We start from the raw sequence: 8826 nt of genomic DNA on the forward strand, positions 1-8826 counted from the left end.
TTGAGTATTGTGTTTGAATAAGATGATCATGTGATTTTGAGTACCATACATCCTTTTGGTTATGTTCTCCATTTAAAATTCGACACATCAAAAATATTATATCCAAAAAATAAATCACAACCAATTTGTTAAAAGCTAACCTGAAAAAATTGTTGATGTGTCAAATTTTAAGTGGGGGACATGACCAAAATGATGTATGATATTTTACTAAGTTTTCTCCTTTGAGTTATTAGTTGAGTTCAATATGAGATGGAAGGTAAAATTATGTGTTGAGTAATAAGATAAACGAAAAACGTATGACATAATTTATCATATGTTATCATGTTATTTGATAGGATACTGTGAAGACAATAGACAAAATGTATATTTTTTAATAAGTTTCTAAATATGCGTAAAAAAAATATTCTAAATACGAGTTATCATTATATGATTCTTAAAAACACTAATTATTTGTGATGCATCACAAATGAGGAAAGAACACCACAATGAATAGTATAATCATACACCCGGTCGTGTGTTGACAATTAAAATAAGATAATTGACTTTCGTGTATTTTTTGCGCAAAATCTTTCATAACTTTTAGCTTTTTTTAAAAAAAAAAAAGAAAAAAGAAAACAACAGATGAAAATTAACTAAAATGGTGTAACGGATCGGCGATTAGAGGACTTCATAGTTCGGTGATGTATGATTAGTTAATTAATAAATGACTATGTATACGGAAGAAGTCGTATGTGTCATTAAAAAAACAAATCAGTGATATATGTGTTAAATAACCAGTAACACTATGATGCTATAGTGGATTTTTCACTTACCACGAATAATGGGAGGATCCAATGTGTAATGAGGGTGTGCACACCTGGACTTTGAAAAATTACACCAATAATCCTATATTTTGACACTTTAACCACCCTAAATTTTTTGTTTTGCACGTTAGACCCAAATATTTTGCAAAAAGACCCTGAAATCTCTTATGTAACTGATGCAACACTGATTTTTACAAAGAACTGACGTGACCCATGCTTTGTGCAGAGTTCGGACGTTGACTCAACTACATAATTACTATTCCATTTTAATTATGTCACCCAAATTAAAAAATGCACAAATTCAAAATCGTACACATCACATGATGTCAACTTCTAAATAAAGAAAAATATTTCACCACAACTATCTAATGGGTAATTGGGTATATGATGTTATTTGGATACAAATTTAAATACTCTATGTATCACCCGATAATATTTTATGGGGTTAAAGATTTTTAATATTTTTTATATAGATTTTTAATTTTTAAGTAAACAAGTAAATCAGTCCATGCTTTTGTAGAATATTTTTAAATATGTCTTTTATTTTATAAATATTTTAAAAATATCATTAACTCTGACAAATTTTACTTATATTAATTCTTCGAAAAATATATTATGAATTAAATTAGTAAAACAGTTTCTGAACTAAGTGCTGAAAAAATAATGTTGTGATGGTGAGAATGAATCCGTTAGATCTGTGAAAGATGATTGGTCTGATTTATTGGTATTTGGAGTGAAATGTATATGCAACAATGTTAGCACTCCAACGCTTAAGTATATGAATGATGTGAGAAAATATGCTAAATTGAGGTACAAGTAGGCATGCCTTTGGAGCAAGTGCATGAATGCTTATATAGAGAAATATTAGGGTTTATCCATATAGTGAGATCCTCCACGTGCATGAGATCAGCCACAAATATTTCTCGGAGTGTCATTTATCCAGCTTGCTTTAGTGGGTATGTGAAGTTGTTGACCTTCAATTTGTGCTCGCCTAGTAGCTTTGTGGTCATATAGTACCACGTGTCACTCTCATGCATTGGATCTTCTAGTATATTGTGTTTTAGCTAGCCCATAACACTTTCTAACCAACGCTTCCGAAAACCAATTTATAACTTAACTGGTAAAGAAAATTAAATTTATTGTTGGTATCGATTTCTTCATGAGACGTGAGCCCAGTTAGTAAGAGTTTGATAAATATATATACGGAGCATAAAAAAAACGTACATGCGGGTATAAGTACATGATATTAAATAAATGTTTTTAATATATATAAATATGTAATTATTAGATTAACTGTCAAATTAAATAAATGGGCCTTAATGCCTAATCTACCATTTATCTAACTCTTATCTAACCCTACCGAAACTATGTACTAAAGAAGAAGTCATAATCTACCATTTCTTTCCGAAACAACAATCAAAGAGAATGAAATTCAGTTTAACCTATAAAAAAAAGCTTTAAAGAGAGAATGCAAAATCAAAATCATACTTTCGGAGGAATTCTTTTTCGCATTTTGCTTTATTAGATCCACTTCACCGTCTTCTGGAGTATCTTCTTCTTATTTTTCTTCATCAAGAAAGCTTTTTTATTTACTCTATTTTTCCCTTTTTTCTTTATGAGATCCACTTTTTTTCTAGTTTGTTTCTTCTTCATCATCAATCTTTTTTCTTTTACGTTGCCTTTGGTTTTGGGGTTGTTGTGTTGTAGAACTCATAAGCCCTAGCTTTTAATAATGCTTTTGGGCCTTTGCATATGATTGATGGAGTTAATACGCTTGTTTCCGAAGGTCTTACAATTGTTGAATACACAGAATCATCTGAGATTTTTTTTTCGTTCATTTGAGCGAGACTGCAAGATTTTACCCGATAGAATCAATGATTTGCAAAAGTCTTCTACCTCATAAGGATGATTCTTATGCTATTAGACCGTTTCAAGATGAGGAGATATCTTTTCTTCATAATAAAACCAACTATGATGTGTACTCTCTTGTAAAAGGAAAGAGACCTATAAACTTTGATCTTAGGGTTGAAACAGAACATTTCATCAAGGACATCCTTGAAAGTTTTAGCAAGTTGAGCAAGACATGATTTATGTATGCATTGACGGGCAAACGACAATTTCCCTTAGGTGAAAAAAAGTGTTTGAAGCTTCATATGAAATCGAAGAAGAGTTTGAGGTGCACTCTTGCTACTTTGTGCAACATCAATCTTGAAAAAGTGTTAGACGGATGGAAAATCAAGAGTGAACGTGGTACAATAGTCCGCGAAGTTTACAAGGAAATGGAAACAAAGGTTCGTAAGCTTCAGAAGGAAAAGAAAGTTCTTACTAAATATCAGGACCACGATAGATACACATGATTATTCTCTTTGCATGGAGTTATGTGCGAGATTAAGTAATATGTACTCTTAAATGTGTTGATTGCATAATGTGAATCAACCAATCGGTTGCATTTCATTGTCTTAAACTATATTTTGGTTGCATTGCTTTTCAAAAAAAAAAAATTGTTTCGTAGTTTAAACTTTTATGATCATGGTACCCTGAAGTTCCTTGTTAATGGTACATTTTCTATTTAAAAATAAATAAATAAATAAACAATAGCATATTTTTTTTTGTATTTTAAACAATAGCATTTTATTGTGTTTGTATGTATGTAGGTAGGTATGTATGTTATAAACAATGTTTAAAGGAAAAAGAGTGTAGAACATGATTATATCTTCCCCTTATAAGGACAATTATATCTAAGACGAAAAAGACCAATCAATGGTAATATAATAGAGAATAAATTAAATAAATATATTTAATATTAGGAAAATGATATATGTAGCAAATACAATTTTCATAACATCTTCATTTTTTATTGGTCGAATACGTCTTATTTTTAAATGATATTGTTGTATCTCTAAGATACAAATTATATACTTGACTTTGTTCAAATATTTTGAGTTTATTGATACCGTCACATACATAATTAGCAAAATGCAATAATGTTTTCAACGGAACTAAAATATGGTACTTCAAGACCAATTTAAGTAACTAATCATTTTCTCGAGACATTGAATTATCTTTGTTCAAACATAAATGACAAGAAAGACAAAAAGGAACGAAAATTCCCGGCTTTATGTTATGCGGACATGCCTCTCAATTTTAAGAAAAAGTTTTATATTAATGATAATTATGATAGCATGAAGAAATATATCTAGATAATTAGCTGGTTGAGATCAATAACATGTTTAGATGAGAGTGTATTTGAAGATATCTGTAATTTGAACGTAGCTAAAGGGGGTTATCCTTTGGTGGAGATTGAAGTTTTTACTCCACAACAAGTATCATCCAAATTCCTAATTTCTAGGGAATATCTGTATTTCGTAGCTTTTTATGCAGACGACAAATGGATGCAATATGACAAGTGTGATTTTTCGATTGATAATTGTCAAAGCCTAAAATCATATGATGGGTGGTACAAAAGTGAACCTTGGAAACGATGGGGCATTTGCATATGATTGATGCGGTTAATACGCTTGCTTCCGAAGGTCGTACGATTGTTGAATGAACGAAATCATCTGAGGTTTTTTTCGTTCATTTGAGCGAGGCTGCAAGACTTTACGAGATAGAATCAATGATTTGCAAAAGTCTTTTGCCTCATAAGGATGATTCTTATGCTATTAGACCGTTTCAAGATGAGGAGATGTCTTTTCTTCCTAACAAAAACAATTGTGATGTGCACATTCGTGTGAAAGGAAATGGGCCTATAAACTTCGATCTTAGGTTGAAATAGAACCTTTCATCGAGGACATCCTTAAAAGGTTTAGCAAGCTGAGCAAGACATGGTTTGTGTATGCATTGACGGCAAAAAACAATTTCCCTTGGGTGAAAAAGACCGTTATTTAGACTATATTTTGGTTGTATTGTTTTTTTTTAAAAAAATAAAAAATAAAAAAATTGTCGTGTAGTTTAAACTTGTATGATCACGTACGTTGAAGTTCCTTGTTAATAAACAATAGTATTTTTTTCTATTTTTTTTGTATTTTAAACAATAATATTTTATTGTGTTTGTATGTATGTTATAAACAATGTTTAACGTAAAAATAGTGCATAACATAATTATATCTTCCCCTCATAAGGACAATTATATCCGAGACGAAAAAGATTAATCAATCTTCTTTATAGTTGATCAAAAGTTTTACTTGATAATGACTCTGTAGAAATATCTAATTCTTCTCCTTTAATATATTTTTCTTTTCATTAGCCGTAGATGCGATACTATTTTCTTCAAATTTATTGTATGTATAGAATCACAAACCTCAACAAAACCACATTCTGAACTTTCTGGATTTAGTGCTAAAACTTTCACATAATTGGACGATATTGTTGTATCTCTAAGATACAAATTATATACTTGACTTTGTTCAAATATATTTAAATTTATTGATATCATCACATACATAATTAGTAAAATGCAATAGTGTTGTCAAAGGAACTAAAATATGGTACTTCAAGACCAATTCAAGTAACAGATCATTTTCTCGAGACATGAAATTATCTTTGTTCAGACATAAATGACAAAAAAGACAAAAAGGAACGAAAATCCTCGGCTTTATGTTATGCCGACATGCCTCTCAATTTTAAGAAAAAGTTTTATATTAATGATAATTATCATAGCATGAAGAAATATATCTAGATAATTAGCTAGTTGAGATCAATAACATGTTTGGATGAGAGTGTATTTTAAGATATCTGTAATTTGAACGTAGCTAAAGGGGTTATCCTTTGGTGGAGATTGAAGTTTTTACTCCACAACAAGTATCATCCACATTCCTAATTTATAGGGAAGATCTGTATTTCGTAGCTTTTTATGCAGACGACAAATGGATGCAATATGACAAGTGTGGTTTTTCGATTGATAATTGTCAAAGCCTAAAACCATACGATGGGTGGTACAAAAGTGAACCTTGGAAACGACGGGGCCTTTGCATATGATTGATGCGGTTAATACGCTTGCTTCCGAAGGTCGTACAATTGTTGAATGCACGAAATCATCTGAGGTTTTTTCGTTCATTTGAGCGAGGCTGCAAGACTTTACGAGATAGAATCAATGATTTGCAAAAGTCTTTTGCCTCATAAGGATGATTCTTATGCTATTAGACCGTTTCAAGATGAGGAGGTGTTTTTTCTTCCTAATAAAAACAAATATGATGTGCACACTCGTGTGAAATGAAATGGGCCTATAAACTTCGATCTTAGGGTTGAAACATAACCTTTCATCGAGGACATCCTTAAAAGGTTTAGCAAGCTGAGCAAGACATGGTTTGTGTATGCATTGACGGCAAACAACAATTTCCCTTGGGTGAAAAAGACCGTTTTTTAGACTATATTTTGGTTGTATTGTTTTTTTAAAAATAAAAAATAAAAAAAATGTCGTGTAGTTTAAACTTGTATGATCACGTACGTTGAAGTTCCTTGTTAATAAACAGTAGTATTTTTTTCTATTTTTTTTGTATTTTAAACAATAGCATTTTATTGTGTTTGTATATTTTCCCCTCATAAGGACAATTATATCCGAGACGAAAAAGATTAATCAATCTTCTTTATAGTTGATCAAAAGTTTTACTTGATAATGACTCTGTAGAAATATCTAATTCTTCTCCTTTAATATATTTTTCTTTTCATTAGCCGTAGATGCGATACTATTTTCTTCAAATTTATTGTATGTATAGAATCACAAACCTCAACAAAACCACATTCTGAACTTTCTGGATTTAGTGCTAAAACTTTCACATAATTGGACGATATTGTTGTATCTCTAAGATACAAATTATATACTTGACTTTGTTCAAATATATTTAAATTTATTGATATCATCACATACATAATTAGTAAAATGCAATAGTGTTGTCAAAGGAACTAAAATATGGTACTTCAAGACCAATTCAAGTAACAGATCATTTTCTCGAGACATGAAATTATCTTTGTTCAGACATAAATGACAAGAAAGACAAAAAGGAACGAAAATCCTCGGCTTTATGTTATGCCGACATGCCTCTCAATTTTAAGAAAAAGTTTTATATTAATGATAATTATCATATAGCATGAAGAAATATATCTAGATAATTAGCTAGTTGAGATTAATAACATGTTTGGATATTTGAAGATATCTGTAATTTGAACGTAGCTAAAGGGGTTATCCTTTGGTGGAGATTGAAGTTTTTATTCCACAACAAGTATTATCCAAATTCCTAATTTATAGGAAAGATCTGTATTTCGTAACTTTTTATGCAGACGACAAATGAATTCAATATGACAAGTGTGGTTTTTCGATTGATAATTGTCAAAGCCTAAAACCATATGATGGGTGGTACAAAAGTGAACCTTGGAAACGACGGGGCCTTTGCATATGATTGATGCGGTTAATAACGCTTGCTTCCGAAGGTCGTACAATTGTTGAATGCACGAAATCATCTGAGGTTTTTTTCGTTCATTTGAGCGAGGCTGCAAGACTTTACGAGATAGAATCAATGATTTGCAAAAATCTTTTGCCTCATAAGGATGATTCTTACGCTATTAGACCGTTTCAAGATGAGGAGGTGTCTTTTCTTCCTAATAAAAACAACTGTGACGTGCACACTCGTGTGAAATGAAATGGGCCTATAAACTTCGATCTTAGGGTTGAAACAGAACCTTTCATCGAGGACATCCTTAAAAGGTTTAGCAAGCTGAGCAAGACATGGTTTGTGTATGCATTGACGGCAAACAACAATTTCCCTTGGGTGAAAAAGACCGTTATTTAGACTATATTTTGGTTGTATTGTTTTTTTAAAAATAAAAAATAAAAAAATTGTCGTGTAGTTTAAACTTGTATGATCACGTATGTTGAAGTTCCTTGTTAATAAACAATAGTATTTTTTTTTATATTTTTTTTGTATTTTAAACAATAGCATTTTATTGTGTTTGTATGTATGTTATAAACAATGTTTAACGTAAAAATAGTGCAGAACATAATTATATTTTTCCCTCATAAGGACAATTATATCTGAGATGAAAAAGATTAATCAATCTTCTTTATAGTTGATCAAAAGTTTTACTTGATAATGACTCTGTAGAATCACAAACCTAGATGCGATACTATTTTCTTCAAATTATATTTGTTCATATCAAACTGATTTAGTACATTTTATATATAAGTTTCTTCAAGAACTATAACTTAAGAATAATGATCTTTTGTATAATCCTTTTATATATATATATATATATATATATATATATATATATATATATATATATATATATATATATATATATATATATATATATATATATATATATATATATATAGAGTTTTTTTTTTGGTTTACTATGTTAACAATGAGGATAATGAGTGATTTGAACTTTGCGTGGTGTTTGTCGATGCAGTGATGCTAGATGTTCAACCTACGGCGGTGACCGTCTTTGAAATCCAGATGCGATTATATCAATATTAATATTTTTTTAAATAATAAAGATGTTAAAAATGACTCAACTTATTGAGCTGGTAAACAAGTTACTGACTTTAAAAAAGAGTGACGTGGCTTAACACACAAGCGTGTGTTCCTTGGCGTGTGTGAGAGCATCGGTAGATAGTATTTCTCTCCAAATATATATCATAAATAAATAATCGATCAATATATTTACCGTGTAATATTGAATAATTAATATATTTGTTCTATATACATATCAATTTTTTTTTCTTCGTATTATTACCGTGCTATTGGTACAAAGTTTTCTACCACTATTAGCGATGATTAATCTCCATCGAAGAATCTTTAGAGCACATAAGGTGGCTTCTCCTCCTCTCAACTAAATTTTCTCGATAAGCAGCATAGTCAGGAATCAAACTTTTGATCACATACTTTAAGATGCTTTTTTTATTTTCATCTTAGATTCCCAGAAATAAGTTTTTAATCTCCGAATCAAACACTACCCTAATGGATTAAGACACTTATCGGTTGAACCAATTTGTTTGTAAGGGAGGGAGTATATGTTTCGGTTC

Source organism: Trifolium pratense, linkage group LG2, assembly GCF_020283565.1.
Source record: "Trifolium pratense cultivar HEN17-A07 linkage group LG2, ARS_RC_1.1, whole genome shotgun sequence".
Taxonomy (NCBI): domain Eukaryota; kingdom Viridiplantae; phylum Streptophyta; class Magnoliopsida; order Fabales; family Fabaceae; genus Trifolium; species Trifolium pratense.